This window comes from Sceloporus occidentalis, unplaced genomic scaffold (assembly GCF_023333645.1).
Source record: "Sceloporus occidentalis isolate IW3139 unplaced genomic scaffold, rSceOcc1.0.p SCAF_2, whole genome shotgun sequence".
In the NCBI taxonomy this organism is placed as follows: Eukaryota; Metazoa; Chordata; class Lepidosauria; order Squamata; family Phrynosomatidae; genus Sceloporus; species Sceloporus occidentalis.
This window is the reverse complement of record NW_028316982.1, coordinates 44,617,180-44,636,122: the sequence shown is the minus strand read 5'-3', so window position 1 is coordinate 44,636,122 and position 18,943 is coordinate 44,617,180. Positions and strand designations below refer to the sequence as shown.

At 40.2% G+C, this 18,943-nt stretch overlaps 1 protein-coding gene across 4 annotated transcripts in view; it reads left to right on the top strand.

Annotated features, from left to right (window-relative positions):
- PXYLP1 (2-phosphoxylose phosphatase 1) overlaps positions 1 to 18,943 on the top strand; it is an 84,987-nt gene that overhangs the window by 9,568 nt on the left and 56,476 nt on the right. For 3 of the 4 annotated variants that reach the window (XM_089509246.1, XM_089509245.1, XM_089509247.1), the window contains exon 2: positions 15,462 to 15,510. The exons of the other annotated variant lie outside the window; for it this stretch is intronic. The gene's annotated coding sequence lies outside the window, so the exon portion shown is untranslated. The remainder of the gene's footprint in view (positions 1 to 15,461; positions 15,511 to 18,943) is intronic. 4 annotated transcript variants of the gene reach the window in all.

Genomic DNA, 18,943 nt, shown 5'->3' with positions numbered 1-18,943 from the left:
TCTACAGGACCTAAACCAGGGGTCAGCAACCTAAGGCCCACGGGCTGGATCCGGCCCGCAAAGGCCGTGGGACCAGCCCCAGGCCGGCCCTGCTGCCGATTGCCGCCGGTGGCCTGCTCCCCCCGCCCTCTGGGGAGGCCTCGGCCTTCCCACAGGGTGGGGGGAGAGGCTCTGGGCCGCCGCCGAACGCGCCGATTGGCGCGATTGCCAGCGGCCTGCTCCCTCCCCCGCCCTCCGCGGAGGCCGAAGAGAAGCGTGCGGAGCCGCTGGCTTCCTCCTCGGCCTCCGTGGGGCCCTGGCTCCGCTGAGGCCGAGGAGAAGCGCACGTAGGAGGCGGCCTGCCGCCTCCGCGGGCTCCCCCCAGGGCTCTTGCGGCCCCAGGCCTCTTTCTTATTTGAGGAGGAGGATGAGAAAGAGGAGGATGAAAAAGAGGAGGAGGAGGAGGTGGAAAGGTGAGTCATTTCAGGTCTGCCTTGGTTTTTTTTTATTAATTTTTAAAAATATGCAATACTTATTTTTGTTTTTTATTTCATTATTTTTATTATTGCTTTTTATTTCATTTCATTATTTTTATTATTGCTTTTTATTTCATTTCATTGTTTTTATTATTGCTTTTTATTTCATTTCATTGTTTTTATTATTGCTTTTTATTTTATTTCATTATTTTTATTATTGCTTTTTATTTTATTTCATTATTTTTATTATTTCTGAAGGTGAGACAGTGTGACTTTCCAAAGTGCATTTCTTTGTATTTTTGGTGCATTTATTGCTGAAAGGTCTGCTGTAACAATGATAGTGGTGATTAGGTCATCCCAATGCCTGGTGGGTACCAGGTTTTCGCTAATCAGACAAACATGAGGTTGTTTGATTTCGCAGATCCTGACCTCATGCTTGGTGCCAACGCTACCAATTGTTTGCTATTAATAAAGTTGTGGCCTTTCCTCCAGCCTGATTTCCTGCGGTTATTTGTCAGTGGCATCTGAGGCAAAAAGCGGCCGCCCGGCTGGACGGGCAGGTCGCTTTGTCACTAGAAGCGGTGACAAACTACAAGCCCCAGAGGCCCCTTATTGGTGCGCAGGGCAGAAGTGGAGTCACTTCCGCCCTGCGACGCTCTAGGGGCCGGGCTCTATGATCTGGGAGTTCCGGTCCTCCAGGGCAGCTCATTGATCAGCTGCCGGGGAGGAGGAGTCTCCTCGATCAGGTGACCTGGGGGTGAAGCCGGGGCCTATATAAAGCCGCGCGGCCGGCTTCGGCCCCCCAGTTGTCTGAGGGACAGCAACCTGCCCCCCTAGCTCAAAAAGGTTGCCTACCCCTGACCTAAACAGAGCAAGTGAGGATAAGTGTTGGACTAGAACACAACAAATTCCTATTCAATTCAGTTGTGAGAATTGGAATAAATCATATGAAAGAATAAAGCAATCACAACAGGTTTTTCTTTCTTTCTTTGAAAACTCTTGTCTGTTTTATTGAGTCAGGACAGTTAAAGCAGTCTCAAACGGGATTATTTCAATAAATGTGTTCTGGACCTATATGAAATTTGATTCAGGAAAATAAATTTATAATTAAATTCAATCATAGAATCATAGGTTGAGTGTGTGTTATCCAAAATGCTTAGAACCAAAAGGATTTTGGATTTAATTTTTTTTTTAATACCCATGAGATAATCTTGGGGATGGGACAGAAATCTAAACACAAAATTCATTTATGTTTCCTATATACTTTATACACATAGCTTGAAGGTAATGCTATACAATATTTTAAATAATTTTGTGCAGTAAACACAGTTTGTGTACACTGAACCCGAAAAGTGAAAGTGTCACTTTCTCAACCACCCATGAAATAGTTTTTGTTTTTATTAATTTTTATTAAATTAAAAAAAAAATTAAAAATAGAAATAGGGTTTTTTAAGACTATTTTGGATTTCAGAATTCTGGATAAGTGAGACTCAAGCTGTATCTTGTGAGACATAAAACATATTGGCACGTTACAGACTGCCTAAAAGCGGTGGTCTGCCGGCGCTGCTGGTTGCTCCGCGAGGGAGCCGCAGCAGCCAAACCGCACGGCTCCCACGTGGAGCAAAAAAGAAGCCCCAAAATGGCACTTCTTCCTGCGGCGTGGTTATGACGTGCACATGATAATGGCAGCGCCTGTGTGTATAGGGCGCCGCCATTATTACTCCCCCAGCACGTGCTAGGGGTGAGTCTGGTGTGGACGCTGGGTCCCCGGCCAACCCCTAGCACGTGATGGGGGCACCTCAAGAGCCCGTCTGTAACGGGCCATTGTGAGAATTAAGACATATGAAAGAATAAACTAATCACAACAGGTTTTGTTCTTTCTTTGAAAACCCATTATGTTTTATCATAGTCTTTTGATAACTGAAAACTTTTCAAAGAAGTAGTGTGCTAGTCTCTTGCAGCTTTTAGAGAAAATAGGAGGAGGGAGGAAAAGACAGAAAAAGGAATGTAGCAGTATCTTTAAGACTAGCTGCATTTTATTTTTGCATGAGCTTTCGGATGCAGCAAATTCTTAGTCTTAAAGGTGCTGCCACATTTTCCATTTTTTTGTCCCTCTTCCTCTTTATGAGATCATTTATATATAGTGCTGTATTTTATATCTTTGTTGATACTCACTTCTGTCACATGTGTGGATTGTTGACCTTCATCCATATAAATGATTGTGTAATGAGAAGCTACTCAAATGTTGCTTCACTCTCTTGTGCTATTGCTGTCATGCTCTCCTTCCAGTTTTTTTTAAAAGCTGTTTTTGCTGTGAATTGTTTTCCATCCTCGTTTTTAAACTTGAATTTTTGTGTTGTTCAAATAATTTCCATTCTGTTTTCAAGTGTAGAAAATTTGTTTCCAAAATATACAGATGTTTCAAATGTAAGTGTTTAAAGGGTTCATATGTGTTTATTCAGCTACAGTGAATATTTCTGAAGTGTTTGCTACTTGTGTAGTAGAGCAAATACAGACTTCAGCCCATTTAGCAATTCCTGCTGGCTTATTGCTACAAAATGTCCCTACTTCTCAATGTAGCATATAAAATAGGTTCATTTTAGCTCTAACTGCTTTCTAAAGAAATGTTCTCAACAGAAGAAAAAAAATTACAAATGAAATGCCTGGCTAGAAAAACATTTGTCCCATTTCCACATGACAACATTGACCGGTAGCAATTTTGTCATGTAGCTGGTTAACTGACTTAAATCAAGGGTGGGGATGTGGTATGATCAGATGAAGAACAAATTACACACCATAATGAAATCAAAAGAATTGGTGGGAACAATATAGAGAAGAGCTGTATTAAAAATGTGAAAGCATAAATGACACATGAGAAGATGAATGCTAAATTTTGGAATGTGAAGTGAAAGCCACATTCAAAGCAGTTGAGAAGAATAAATAACTAGGAACAGATAACCAATTGAACTACTATAGTCTACAGAGGTCTCCTGTCCCAAATAATATCATGGCAGCAACCTTCCTAGAGTGAAAAGGCCACTGATTAGTGCCTGGTCAATGAATGATAAGATAGCTGCCGTTTATACTTGATCCTGGATGAACATGTTGACTTGACCAGTGTTACAGAGACCTGGTTGGATGAGGCTGTGGGGTTCAATCTCTCCCAGCTTTGCCCACCAGGATTCTCTGTGCAGCAGCAGGTGGGTGGGGAGGTAGAGAAGCAGTGGTCTGTCAGACACAGATCTAGATAATCCATTTCATCCAGGAACCTCTGGAGTTGAAAAGCCGTCACAGGCCCCAAAACTTTGCCCAAAAGTGGAAGGTTGGAGACTGCCCTATAGTTGTCCAGTATAGTAGATTCCAGGGAAGGTTTGTTTCAGAAGAGGTCTTATCAAAGCCTCCTTCAAGCATGTTGGGACCCTGCATTGTTGTAAGGAGGCATTAATCATTTCTTTTACCCACTCCACCAATCCTCTTCTGGCCTGTTAAATTAGTCAAAGAACTTGTCTGCATCCTCAGGATGCACAAACTGAAAAGTATCCATCAACACTGGACAAGTAGGAGCCAAGTTTACATCTATTGGAATTGTATCAATTCTGGCATCTAAGTCCGAACAAATCTGAATGAATGGTGTGAGAAGTCCCAGAGATGTAAGCTAGATTCAGGAAAGGAAGAGGCTCGAGGGATGAAACTGCAAACATGCGATGGAAAATGAAGTGCACCAGAGAATTCCAAAATAATATTTACATGTGTTTTATTGACTACAACAAAACCTTTGACTTCAGAGATCAAAACAAAACAAAACACTACTGTGGAAGTCTCAAAGAAATGGGAGTCCCACTACATTTGATTGTCCTGATGCATTTCCTGTACTTAGGGGAAGAGGCTGCAGTCAGAACTCAATATGGAAAGGCAGAATGGTTCCCACTAGGAAAAAGGATTAGACAAGGCTGTATTCTATCACCCTGCTTATTCAGTCTGTAGGCAGAAAATATTGTATACAGAAAAGGCTTAGACTCAGAGACTAGAGGAGTTAAGATTGGAGAAAGGAACATTAACATCCTAAGATATGCAGACGACACAATACTACTACCAGAAACCAGCAAAGATCTGGAGCAGTTACTGAAGAAGAAGGTCAAGGAGAAAAGTGCCAAGGTAGGCTTGCTGAACATTAAGAAAACAAAAGTGATAATCATGGAAGGTCTGCATGAGTTCATACTAGCTAACGAGAAAATTAAATTAAAGCATTCCCACACCTTGGATCAAATGTTGATTGGAGTTGTGACTGCAGTCAAGAAATTAGAAGAAGACTAAATCTGGGAAGGGCAGCTATTTTGGCCATTTTTTCTTTTTGTCTGTCTTTGGAAGCTTGGGTTTAGAGATGTTATCTGTTGTAGTTTTATGTGGATTTGGAGTGTATATACTGAGGCAGAGCTGCAATTAAATTACAAAATGGCGAGGAAAAAACACCCCCAAACATCACCTAAAGAGCAGTTCTCCTGCAGATGTGGCAGTGTTTTCTGTTTTGTAAATGTATTTTGTTTCTTTGGGAGGTCCAGGTTCAAGTCTGCATATGTCCATGAGAGGAAAAATGAAAGTAGACTCTCTTTCCTGAATTGGTTTGTCTTTTAGACTGCATTGTATATCCGCTTAACTAGATGTAAGGCATTGAATCCAATTTTACTTACAACTCAATAGATATGTAGGGCTGGATGCCAGTTTACATTTCAAAAAGAAACTCAGAGTTGGAAACCATCTGCACATGATCAGAAATAAATATCAAGTAGCATTTAAAAAATAAATAAAACCAAATTGATCCTGGGTTCAGGAAAGCACTATGGTGAGGCATTATTTAATTCTGCCAGTGTTATTAAATAGCAATATTATGAATAGTAGTACTTAGCATATGTGGTACTGTATATCTTTGCTGATCAGTTATTTTATAACATCATGGTGTGCAGAGTGAGCAGATAATTTGTATAATATACAGATATGACTTTGGAGAAACTGCAATATGGTAACTGAGAAATAGTAGAGAGAGACTCTTGGTGCCTGATAAAGCTGGAGGGAAGCCTTAAGGAGAAGGGAAGGCCAAATAAACATTGGGGTGGAAAGCAAATGGGTGAGATCATCTGGAGACATGGAGTGGGGTGTTATCAGTACGCTGATGACACCCAAATTTATTTCTCTATGTCTCGGACTGTTTCAGTGACCAAGGAGGGCATCTCCCCCCTGAATGACTGCCTGAAGTCAGTAATGGATTGGATGAGGGAAAATAGACTTAAGCTGAATCCAAATAAAATGGAGGTACTCGTGATAGGTAACCCCAATCTGGATATGGAGATAAGTTCGCCAGTTCTAGATGGGGGTCACATTTCCCCTGAAAGACTGCGTCAGATTGATGCGACAGCCAGGAGTGCCTGTTATCAGCTTTGATATGCCAGCTGCGCCCCTACCTGGAGCAGTGGGACCTAGAAACGGTTGTATATGCTCTAGTAACCTCTCATCTTGATTTCTGCAATGCGCTCTACATGGGGCAATCTTTGTGCCATGTCCGGAAGCTCCAATTGATACAAAACATGGCAGCCAGACTGGTTGCCAGAAAATCCAAGTTCGACCACATTACACCTATTTTAAAATCATTACATTGGCTGCCTATTAGCTTCCGGGCACAGTACAAGGTGTTGGTTATCACCTATAGAACCCTACATGGCCTGGGTCCAGTATACTTGAAGGAACGCCTCCTCCTATACAATTTTTCCCATACACTCCGATCCTCCAGGAAAAACCTCTTACAATCTAGAAAGACCAGACTGGTGGTGACCTCCCGGAGGTCCTTCTCTGTCACCGCTCCAAAAACTTGGAATGACCTGCCGGAAGAGATTTGCCAATTATCCTCTCTCGGGGCTTTCAAAAAGGCAACAAAAACCTTACTCTTTCGGCAGGCCTTCCCCGATTGATAATGTCCAGAACCAATTGAATCCCCCTCTTTTTATTATTATTTTTATTTGTGGTTTGTTTATTAATTTTGATGTATTGTTATGTATTTTTAATCATGTTTTATTGTTTAATTTGATACTTGGGAGAGAGGGTTGGGCCGTAGTCTTGTGGGGCTTGTTCTTTTTATTGTTGTATATTGTATAAAATTCACTGTTACCCGCTTTGATCCCCAAAATGGAAGAGGCAGGATATAAATAAATATTTTATTATTATATTATTATATGAAAAGAAAGAAAAAAGAGTGGTGGGAAGGAGGGAGAGAGAGAGAGCAGAAGAAAAGAGAAATGGTGGCGGGCAGATAGATCTAAATAGTTTCTAATGTGTACAAAACTGGTTTTGGATGAGTTAGTGCTGGGCTGGAGAAGATGAAAATCCTGAGAGAAGAAGAGAAATAGCAGTAGCAATTACATTTTTGTACAGCTTATCAGTGCACTTTACCAGTCCCTAAGCCTTTTAAAATGTGTAAGCTAATTGCCCCCAACAAGTTGGGTACTCATTTTAGCGACCTATGAAAGGACCCTGGAGCCCTGCCTTGGATCAAACTCACAACTTTGTGGCTGTGAATGGCTGCAGTACCGGCATTTAATTACTGCACCACCAGGCTCTTTGAATGCAGACTGGGATGAGGTTGGACTCAAAGGTCTTTAACCCATGCAAATCAGGGCATTTCTACTAGTAAATTAAATTTATGTTCATTTTTTTTGGGGGGGGGGAACTACACATATGAGAGAGCTAGACGAAAGTTCTTTTGATAATGGAGCATGTGCTGCTAAGACATTTAGCAAAAGAGGGTTTATTTTAAAGGGCTTTTGCTTTTATTCTGATCCTGCTTCACTTTCACTTTCCAGGGGATAGGGGCTGTGGAGGAGGAGGGAAAATTAATTTTAATGTTCATAATTTCACTGTTCAAACTTAAACTATTAATGAGTACAGCAACTAGACCTAAACATAATGGGAGGTTTGCCTGACTATCTTCCTCTCTGATCAGAACAGTAAGACTTAGTATTTGGAAGGAGAAGCTGTGAGCAGCAGCTGAGCCATGACATGACAGTGCTGTGCCTGGATTTGTGACAGTTGAAGAACTTGATTCAGAAGCTGATAGAACCAGATGTATTCTTGTTTACTCTTGGGGAAGCTTGTTGCCACTGTTGTCAGCGGTTTGATCACTCTGAAATACTGTCTCATCCTTGTATCTGTGGGGGATAGATTCCCAGACTTACTGTGGATAGTGATAATTATGGCTAATAACAAATACTATATTTCTGCTGGAAGTTAGACCAGAGTCATGCTGGAAGATCTCCATATGCCAAAAGAGACTTTTCTTCCTGGATGCAGGTAAGTGAAATCACTGTTATTGATCCTGTAAATACAGGGGCTGGACTATACAGAGATAACTAGAAGGGTGGATACAATCATGCTGAGTGGCTTTTCCTTCTGAATGCAGCCCATGTGACTTCTTTGTGGACACTGAAACAGTTGGGATGATGACTTGAACAGTGGAAAACTTGTTGGTGGTAGAATAGACGTCAGGGCTCATTGTCAAACCATTTTTGATGGTAAGGATAGAATGGCAAGGGAGGAGGAGATGTTTGTGCCGCCATTGCACTATCATAATTTGGGGGTTGCTTTTACATCTGACCATCTCTGTGAAAGCTAAAGTTGCTTCCGTGGCACAAAGCATTTTTAGCTAGTCTGGGCTGGTATGCCAACCACAGTTCCTTAGCCTGATAATGATTATCCACAGTCTGATAATATTATGTTTGTGCTACAGTTTTGGCTTTACGTCTTACTTTGAAAATTGTTTGATTGTTTAGTAAATGTTTTGATCTTATTCTTGAAAGAACTGTTATGGCTTCCTTTCCATTTCTCAGAACAGTTCAAAGTGCTGTTCTTTAATGTTAAAGTTTTGTAACTGCTTGTACCAGTCTGGCTCAAAAGTTATGCGGTACTAGATGACTGGACCCTCAGATTGTTTTTGGAGGCTCTACTTCTGCCTCTATGCAGCATTTGAGGTTAGGTGAGTGATGATCCAAGATGGTTCTTTTTTAGTGGAGGTTTCCATGATGTGCCTTCTCTAGATAGGCTCAGTTGGTACTAACTTTAATTATCAGGTGAAGTTTGTTCTTTTATTGTTCAGATCTTTTAGATGTTACGTATGTGTGTACTTTTGCTGTTTGGAATGGTTTTAATGTTTACTCCTACTGATGACTGGTTTTAAATGATTTAAATAGTATGTCATTTAGGGAAGCTTTCAGTTTTGAAAGTGGGATGTAAATGCATCTATAAATATAGTTGACACATTGTTAACCGTGAATTGAGGCTTACCTCACATTCTTTGGCCAGCTGCTTGACTGACATTTCCCCTCTTGCAGTAACTATACAGTACACTTGATGTTAAATTTTGGCAAAAATTTGATTGGTGGAATAATATCACATAGCAGCTGAAAAAAGCACATAATGATCAATGTTATTCACTGGCAAAAGAATTGGTTTAGGAAATTCTTTAGGGAGTTTCCTTGACAACTGATTTCTAGTGCAAGAGCAATTTTACGTTATTACTTTGAATGAAAGCTGCAGCTTTCATCATTTTGTACATAGCTTTTTTGATGGTTATTTCTGTAGAGCCCACAAGAATAATACGATAAAAAACAAAGACTACATTAATAATAGAAAGAAAACATGTAATGATAGGATGATTTTACAGCAAACACAGTTCATGTGCTTATGAAGTCATGGTTAGCTTGTCAGCATGTCCCACTTACTCTGTATGGAACAAATTAATTTGAAAACTTGGATAAATGACCGCACCCCATAATTTTCTGCCTTTTATTTCCTATGGTCCAACTAGCACCTTGTAGTTTTCTTATTTTATAGGTTTAATTAGTTCTAAGGACCCTTAGTTGATGGTTTATACTCTCAATATATTTGTAATAATGGATATATTTGTGATAATGGGCCTTCACATTCTCTGGGCATCACACCTGAGGGGTCATGTCTCCCCTCCAGGTAAACAAAGGGTTAATGAGATGTTGAATTTAAGTTCCATTTATTAGTAATCAACATCATGGAAGAATCAGAAGTCATGGCAGAAAACTAACCACTTAGAATGATGAGTGCCAAGCTTCAAGAATCCTCAAACTGAAATAACATACCTGTACTCTTGAAAGGCTTTGCACTTGCAAATTGAATGTTGCCAATAGTGAAAAGGAAGTGTCATGTTATGAAGAAGTATAACCATGTTTATTATGGATATAAAATGCTTAAACATACACAGTTTAAACATTAAACACAAATTAAAAGCAACCAGCACAAGAAAATAGCATTTAAGTACAAAAATTTATATGCTGCTGCACAAAAAATATTTTGCCACCTTAAAAAAGTAAAACAGTTATGAAGAATATCCTAAGGAAACACATAGAGCTAGTTTGAGGATATGACAGAATTAACAAACTGATGAATGTACATATATTCATGTTCATTATTTCGTTTTCATTTTTTCACAGTAATTTTGATTATTACATACATCTTACCAATCACATTTAAATACAGCCATATTCTTCAGGGGCTAGCCTGAAGAAAGAGGCTCCTCCCTCCCCAACTGTCATCCTTCGGCCTCTGAGGGAGAGAGAAGGCTGGCCCAGTTCCATCAGGGGCTAGCCTGAAGAAAGAGGCTCCTCCCTCCCCAACTGTCATCCTTCGGCCTCTGAGGGAGAGAGAAGGCTGGCCCAGTTCCATCAGGGGCTAGCCTGAAGAAAGAGGCTCCTCCCTCCCCAACTGTCATCCTTCGGCCTCTGAGGGAGAGAGAAGGCTGGTCCAGTACCATCAGGGGCTAGCCTGAAGAAAGAGGCTCCTCCCTCCCCAACTGTCATCCTTCGGCCTCTGAGGGAGAGAGAAGGCTGGCCCACTACCATCAGGGGCTGGCCTGAAGAAAGAGGCTCCTCCCTCCCCAACTGTCATCCTTCGGCCTCTGAGGGAGAGAGAATAATAATAAATAAATAACATTTTATTTGTATACCGCCCTTCTAAAAATCAGGGCGGTGAACAACAACTACATAACAACATAACAACACAGCAGCAAGCTATACAGAATTCGTTAAAAACAATTCAATAAAAATAATAAATAATAAATAATAAATAATAAATAATAAATAATAATAATAAAGGCTGGCCCAGTACCATCAGGGGCTAGCCTGAAGAAAGAGGCTCCTCCCTCCCCAACTGTCATCTTTCGGCCTCTGAGGGAGAGAGAAGGCTGGCCCAGTTCCATCAGGGGCTAGCCTGAAGAAGAAGAGCCCTCCCTCCAGTCCATCTGCCTTGGTCCAGGCCTCAGAGGGAGAGAAGAATACTGGACTTTATTCCCTCCCTCCCTCACCATTCCCTTCTCCTTTTGTGTCGTGTCTTTTAGATTGTAAGCCTGTGGGCAGGGAACTGTCTGTTATCCCCTCTATTGTAAACCGCTCGGATTCCCAGTGATTGGGCGGTATATAAATAAAACCTATTATTATTATTGTTGTTGTTGTTGTTATTATTATTATTATTATTATTATTATTTGTTCTTATGTCCATATCTTGCATCAAATCATGTCACATCATATCCATCTGTATTATTTTGGCATGATATCCTCTCATAATTTCAAATTCATTTTATCCCAAACAATTCAGTTTCCCCCTCCTCATTCCCCCTCTCCCTCACCTTGGTGTTCTGATTATCCCATTGGATTGCAATACACTCTACCACATTCTTCATAGAACTTCTCTCCTTGATATAATGTTTTCACAATTCTACCACCTCTGTTTAGCAACCGTATGCATATCTCCATCATTTAGATACCATTCTGTACAATTTCCTTTTTTGCTTTCCCATATTTTAAGTATATCTCTATTTTCTTATGGTTATTCTTTCTCTCCATATTTCTTTTTATGACCATCTATCTTTACAATAACTCATTAATGGCTTCCAAATACCATCCCTCTCTATAATTGTCTTGTCCTTTAAGTATATAGTTAACTTGTCCATTTCCATTATGTCCAATGTCCTCAATAACTATTATGTTCAATGCCCTCAATGTTCGTTATTTCAAATGCAAAAATATTTGCCTACTATAATGCAGCCGATGCAAGATTTACAAGATGCTGAAAATATTTTGAGAGTTGCTATTCAAAAGTAAAAGATAGTAATGACTGTCAACAAATTCTACTATTTATTTATATATTTATGTTCTCTTTTTCTTCCATGAGTTCAAGTTAGGATAATTCTATCCTACCCTTCTTCTCTCTCTATCTTTACAACAAATGTTTGAAGGAGTTTCGATTGCAAGAGAATGATGCATTACAGATCACCAAGTGAATATTATAACTATGTGAGGGACTGAATATTCTCCAGTTTCATACCTTATTTATTAAAATATTAGTTGATTTTTAAAATTTAAAATAATAGTTTAAATTTTTATGTTTCAATTAAAATAATTATCTTGTCTCAGGTTCGTCAAGGCCCCAAGAGGATTGAAAACAAATCAAAACATTATTTTTAAAAATATTTCAAAAACCAGTATTAAAAGCACAATGATTAAAATAATCTAAAAATTAACTCTCATGTAGTAGTCACTATATTATGCTGGTGCTTTCTAGTGACAGCTTCCTCTTAATGAGTGAATAGTTGAACCATGAAAATAAAACTGTCTATTACAGCTATAAACTCGACATTCTTCTTTTTATAGCTGTTGGGGAAATAGGTATATGTATATTGCGCCAAACAGATATGTGTTTCTTGATTAATAAAAAAGACAGGAGATAAATATTATTAAAATATTACTAATATACACTTATTATTCTACATTGTTTGTTGAATGTTTAGTAATAAAACATTCTGTTTTTCATTGTAATTACACATGATAAAAACTATAATTTAAACACTCATATCCTTCTGGATAAAAGCTGATTTGAAGAGAGTTTCTAGCTGACATCCACTGGCAATATTGGCTAAATCTACTGTAAGTATGGTGCAGTGGTTTGAATGTTAGACTACGACTGGACCTGGGGTCGAATACCTGCTCAGCTATTGAAACCTTATGGAGTGACCTTGGGCAAGTTATATACTCTCAGCTTTCAGAATACCCTTTGATAGATTTGCCTTGGGGGTGCCAAATGACTTGAAGGCACCAAACAGCAGCAAAAATCACTGCAGAAAATAAGATCTCAGTGATGCCATATAACAGTACTATAATTGTAGTACTTGTCTAGTGGCCTGTAGAGCAAAGACAAAAGGAAAATGGCTAGGACATTGAAAGAACCAGCAATTAAGAGCCAATGACTTGACTCCAAAGTGTCTCTTACCGTAGCGCAGTGATTCACAAACTCTGTTCCTCCAGGTGTTTTGGACTTATGCTCCCAGAAGCTTCAACCATCTTGGTCAGAGGTCTGTGATTCTGGGAGCTGGAGCCCAAACCACCTGGAGAACCAGAGTTTGGAAATCACTGGTCTATTTTGTAGAGTGTCACACAAATTCTGTCATTAATTTTCTACCCCACCACTGATTTCCACAACCTTCAAAAGAAGCTGTTCAGGAAATATGTGGAGCTTCAGTGAGAGAGCAGAATGATAATTATGCTGATGTAAAGTGATTCTGTTCTTGGACCTTATGTGCAGGAAAATTCAAGATTCAGAATGTCAGATGTAGGAATGTAGGGTAAAAGGCCATGTTGAACATAATTCCCTGATCACAGGCATGTCTAAGAAGCATATTGGTTGCTGACAAAGATGACATGAAGAGCTTGAAGAGGGAAAGATTAGAAGCTCTGTATTTGCAAGAATCCAATTACTAAATAATCCTTTCAGACTATGATATAATCCTCACTGCTGCTTTTTTCATTAAAAAATAATATGGCTTCTATCAGCTACTTCCAGAAAAAATCCATTTTAATGTTCTTTCCCAAGCATGGTATTTGTTCTTGCACTTGTTATGCTTTCATTGTTCTCTGGTAAATAGTAATATTTGTTCCATTTGCATAAAATATTGAAGGCCTGTAGAATATTGATTCCAGTGAGATGCACAGACCTGGTGGCATTTCTGGGAAACAATTTCCCAACTAAAGATCAACTATTATACAGTACTTTTGCAATCTGTAGTGGATCATGCAGTTCTGTGCAATATTTAATAGAGGTCTGGATATGATTTTTCTGCTGCAGATAAACATTCAAGGGTGCTAACAGCTGTACTCCAGTTTATCTTGCTGAGGAAACATGCACACACACTCACCTTATTGCAAATGTTAGCAATAGAGTGAGCAATGTTTACAGAAGCAGGCTCCAAGATTGTTTTGAATGATTTTTCTTATATTGATTGAAATGTGTACTTTTTCCAACAGTGCCTTGTGTCTCATTTTTAAGTAGTAGCAGTATTTTTGTTGTTGTTACTATCTGGAACTGAACAACTTTTGTTTTAAAGGTATCGTGACACTGCTTTGCTAGACATCAAGTAGTGGTCAAGGTAAAAGGTAGTTGTTTATAACTGATTGTGTTACTGGTTAACTTTTTCGATATTGCTAAGGATAGACTATACTCAGTATCAGAAAGTGAACAAAATACAAAAGAGGAAGGTAGAAAAGAATTGTTGAATGTCTAGCTTGTGAAATCAAGACTTTCTATGGAACAATTTGAAAGCAACAGATAATAAATGCTTGATCATCTAAGACTTCAGTTTGCAGAATTTGCTTCAGGACATAAGAAAACTCTCATGATCTTTTTTTTTTCCTGGGTGGTGATAAAACCTGTGTGAGACGCCTTTGTGGTCTTTATATCTAAATTGTCAGCCATTGCCACACTTATTTCAGAACCAATTGAGTGCCCTTGGATGGGCTTGTTGTTGTTGTTGTGTATTAGCTGAAATACTTTGCCCAGACATTTGTACAGCTGAGTTGATTCTTCATAAAACTTTCCAGTTCTCTGAAGCAGGGACAGCCAATTGGCAGTGCGCAAGCTACATCTGGCTCTTGAGGCAATTTGTTGGACCTTGGCAGAAGTACCCATTTTTATTCATGGTGCAGTAAAACGTTTGTCTACACTTAATGATAAAAAACCCAATATTTTCAAGTTATAAGAAGAAGGAAATCCATACTTTTATCTCTCATTAGATGTACTGTGGGAAAGGGTGTCAGTGCTAGAGACAAAATACCTGTCCAAGAGTCAAATTACTATATGGAGATCAGTGTGCCCACAAGAATACCAAAGCTGAATATCTCCAGTTTAACCTTTTACTGGTAAAGGGATAGTATGTCAAATTTAATTTCTCTGTTTTAACCAGTACCTAGCGGTTCACTTTATTTAGCTATCTGTAGGTGTTCCCAAGCAGCCTAAAACATTTTGGTTAAGTTCAAGTTGCCTGTCACATATGTAAGTCGCCTGTCACACTGATGACGTATCGACTATAGAGGACATTCTCAGTTGTTTGGTTCTGTTCAGTGAGCAGAAATCTTTGGAAGCAATAGAAATATACTGGACAGCTAAATAATGAGCTTTTCTGATCATGGAAAGTAACTGATCTCTGTAAACCTGGATAATTATAGAGATGACAAATACATTTAATTTATCTGACACATTATGAAGTTTAACCTTGCTTTTTTCCAAAGGTTTTCATTTTTCATTTAACACAATAATTATGGCAATGAAATCACATTTTACATTGACTTTTAAAATAGGAGATGAAGGCAAGGGCAAAAGAAGAGCAGCAATTTATTTGAATGAAGGACAAACTATTTGCGGGAGCATGTTTAGTACACCCGTAAAAGAATGTGTTGGTTTTATAGAAAAATTCATATTTTCTGGCCTGTGCAGGAATCTAAACCTTACTTCAAGTTCCCAAGATTACTAGAAAGCAATAATTATTGTGCATTTTGTGTGAGAGAAGCACACAAGGAACATCATCATGTCCCCCCCCCCCCCCCCGGTCTTTCTGTTAGCTGTTGCCACCATCTGTTTGCTGTTGCTAATGGTTTCCTCTTTTTCCTGCAGGCTGGTGCCATCTGATTGACTTTCACTGCCTCCCATGACCAGGACCTAGGTACTGTGCCAGCTTCTGGTTAATCTGCCAGACTAATATCTGTTCTTATATGGGGTATCAGCTGCTGTCTGGGGTTGCCCCTTGCGGGGAAGTGATGTCACCCTGCACCGGACTAGGGAAGAAAGATGGTTTTGTTTACATATTTTAGGTGTTTTTAAACAATCTGCCCTGCTGGCAAAGGAAGAAATTGAACCATAAGGAGAGCATGAGAGGGGAAGTAAACTGGAGCAGCCATTAAGCCATCTAGATCCATTTCTGCATGGCTACAGGACTGGCTATGGGACAGAGACAGCTTTGATCACCTTGGTGGATAATGTACATGCTAAACTAGAGAGGGGGCGTGTGTCCCCATTGGGTCCTCTGGACTTCTCAGCAGCTCTTGAATACCATCAACCATGGTATCCTTATTACCTCCCTAGGATAGGACTTGGGGGCACTGTTTTACAGTGGCTCTGCTCCTTCTTGGAGGGGCGGACCCAGAAGATTGTGCTGGGGAATGCCTGTTCGATGCTTTGACCACCAGCCTATGGTGTTCCTCAGGACTCAGCTTTGTGCCCCATGCTGTTCATTATTTTACATGACACCATTGGGAGAGGTCATCTGGACCTTTGGTGTTCTGTGTCACCAGTATGATGATGACATCCAACTCTTATCTCTCCATCTGATTCCAAGGAAGCTGTTTCTGTACTAAACTGCTGTCAGTAATGGTTGAGATGAGGGTAGACAAATTGAAACTTAATCCAGACAAGACAGATGTGCTCCTGATCAGTTGAGAAGCAAATCAGGGAACAGGGGTTCAGCTTCTATTGGATGGGGTTGCACTCCCCATGAAATCTCAGGCTCGCAGCTTGCTTGTGCCACTGCATTCGGATCTGATCCTGCATGGGCAGGCTTCAGCTGTAGCCAGGAGTGCATTCATTTATTCATTCTTTCATTTGTATGCCATCTTTCTCCCCAGAGGGACCCAAAGTGGTTCACAGATAGAAATATTAAAACTCTCAATAAAATTTAAAGCAGTTAAAATCTACTACACACAATATAAAATAACATAAAAATATGCAAAAATTAAAAGCATAACTACAACCCACCTGCTCTGTAAAAGCCATAAATTATATGTCAAATGTCTGCTTAAATAAAAATGGCTTGGCTAGCTGACTAAAAGCAAGCAGGGAGGGGGCTAACTTATGTTCCCATAGAAGGGAATTTGAACAGTTAAAACTAGTGCTCCAGCTGTGCCTTTTCCTTGAGAGGTTGAAGCTAGCTGTGGTGACACATAATAACAACAACAACAACAATAAATTTTATTTCTATTTCCTGCCTCTAGATTACAATAAAATATCATCACTTAAAAATACAGTTCAGAATAATAAAAACTTCATCTAACATGCCGTATTACAGCCAAAAGTAGGGTTTTCTTAGGTTCTTCATAGAAGATCGGGTGGGTAGGCCCACTGGAAGAGATCCGTCTTTAGTGCCTTCTTAAAAGCATCTGAGGTAGTAATAAGACGGATCTCTTCTGGCAAGTTGTTCCATAACTTAGGGGCTATGGCTGTATATGCTCTGTGGGAAGTTGTTGTTAATCTGATCTTTCAGTGTTCTAATAAATTCTTGCCTTGATCGCATCCTGTTTGGGCTACTGTAATGTGCTCTACATGGGGCTTCCCTTGGAAACTGTTCGGGAACTTCAGCAGGTGCAAATGCTGTTGCCAGGCTGTTGACTGGGGCTGGCTACAGGGATCATGTGACTCCCCTGCTGAAACAACTGCACTGGCTACCAGGCTTTTTCTGGGCATAATTCAAGGTGCTGGTTTGATCTTTAAAGCCTAAAATGGCTTGGATCCAGACTATCTGAAGGATCATATCTCCTATATAAGTCAGCCAAGTGTTAAGTTAATCAGAGAAGGGCTTTCTCTCAGTCCTATCCCATTTGTGGGCATGGTTGATGAGGAAGTCTCAGGAGAGAGCCTTTCCCATGGCTGCTCCCAAATTGTGGAATTCCCTCCACAGGAGATCAGATTCATCTCCTCCCTGCTCTCTTTTTCACTGGCAGATGAAGACATTTTTATTTAGGCAGGCTTTGGTGAATGAATTTTACTTGTGTAGCTGAAAGCCATGCTGGAAGAAGGGGTGGCGCATCCCATAAAGAAAAATGGGTCGTGTGCGCACTGCCGCACCACTGCGTGCACAAAGCCCCATTCATTTAAATGGGGCTCGAGCAGAGGCAAAATTCCCTTTACTCAGGGGAGCCTAGAAATCCCTGAAATCAGCTGTAGTAGATAACTGCTACCCAGCATCCAACATCTCTTTTTAAGGCAACACTTTGGAGAGCATGGTGGACTCATCTCCAGGGATTCCTGGATGAAATAGATTATGTACTTCAGTCTCGTTTGAGGCTTGGGATATGGACTACGCCAGGAACTGGACATGAGAAGTGTATCTGGTTGGTTCTGCTGGATTTCTCAATGGTTTTCAGTACCCTTGATCATGGTATACTTATCGGCTGCCTCTCTGGGATGGGACTTGGGGGCACTGTTTTACAAAGGTTTCAGTCCTTGGAGGGACAACTGAAAAAATGATGCTGAAGGATTCATGTTATATCTCCAGGTTTTGGTCTTAGGGTTCAGGTCTTCCCCTCTGTTCTTTGATATCTATCTGATCCCAGTGGGAGAGAGTTTTGGGGTTTGGTGTCACCAATATGCTGATGAACTCAACTCTATCTCCCTAACTCCAAGGAAGCTGTTTTGGTACCAAACCAGTGACTGGCATCTGTAGTGAACTCAATGAGCAAACAAACTGAAGCTTAAAACAGATATGTTCTTGATCAGTCAAAAGGCAAATCAAGGCATAGGGATTCAACTTCTGTTGGATAGTGTTATCCTCCCCCTGGGAGAAAAAAAAAATAGATTTGTTCAAAACAAAGTGTATAACAGGACAAAATCCAGCACTTATTTGCAACCTGAAGAACAATATCCATCTGGGTGGAAGCACAATATAAATTGTTAGTTTATAACTAGACACTTATGCAGGGGGAGAAGTATTACAGTGGGCCTTTCCCTTATGCAGAGGATCCATTCCAGACCCCCCTCCCCCCCCCCCCCCCCGCGTAAGGGAAAAACACATATGCTCAGGCCCCATTGAAAACAATGGGGCTGGTGCACACATCATTGTTTTTTTTGTGGTGCGGCTTCAGCATAAGCTGAAAGCTGCGTATGGCATGCCCGCATATGGTGTGGGTGCACCGTATAAGACTGTGGCAGTACTGCATGTTTGCAGCCCAGTGAGAATTGTAAGAAGGTCCTGATTACATGAAAGTCTGCTTACTGTCAAAATAGGACACTAGAACAGGCAGAGTAGTGCTGATGATGGCAGCTGTTTTCAGAAGTACTGAGGATTGCTGAATTGCCTTTGATTTTATTTCTTGGCCTAATATGCA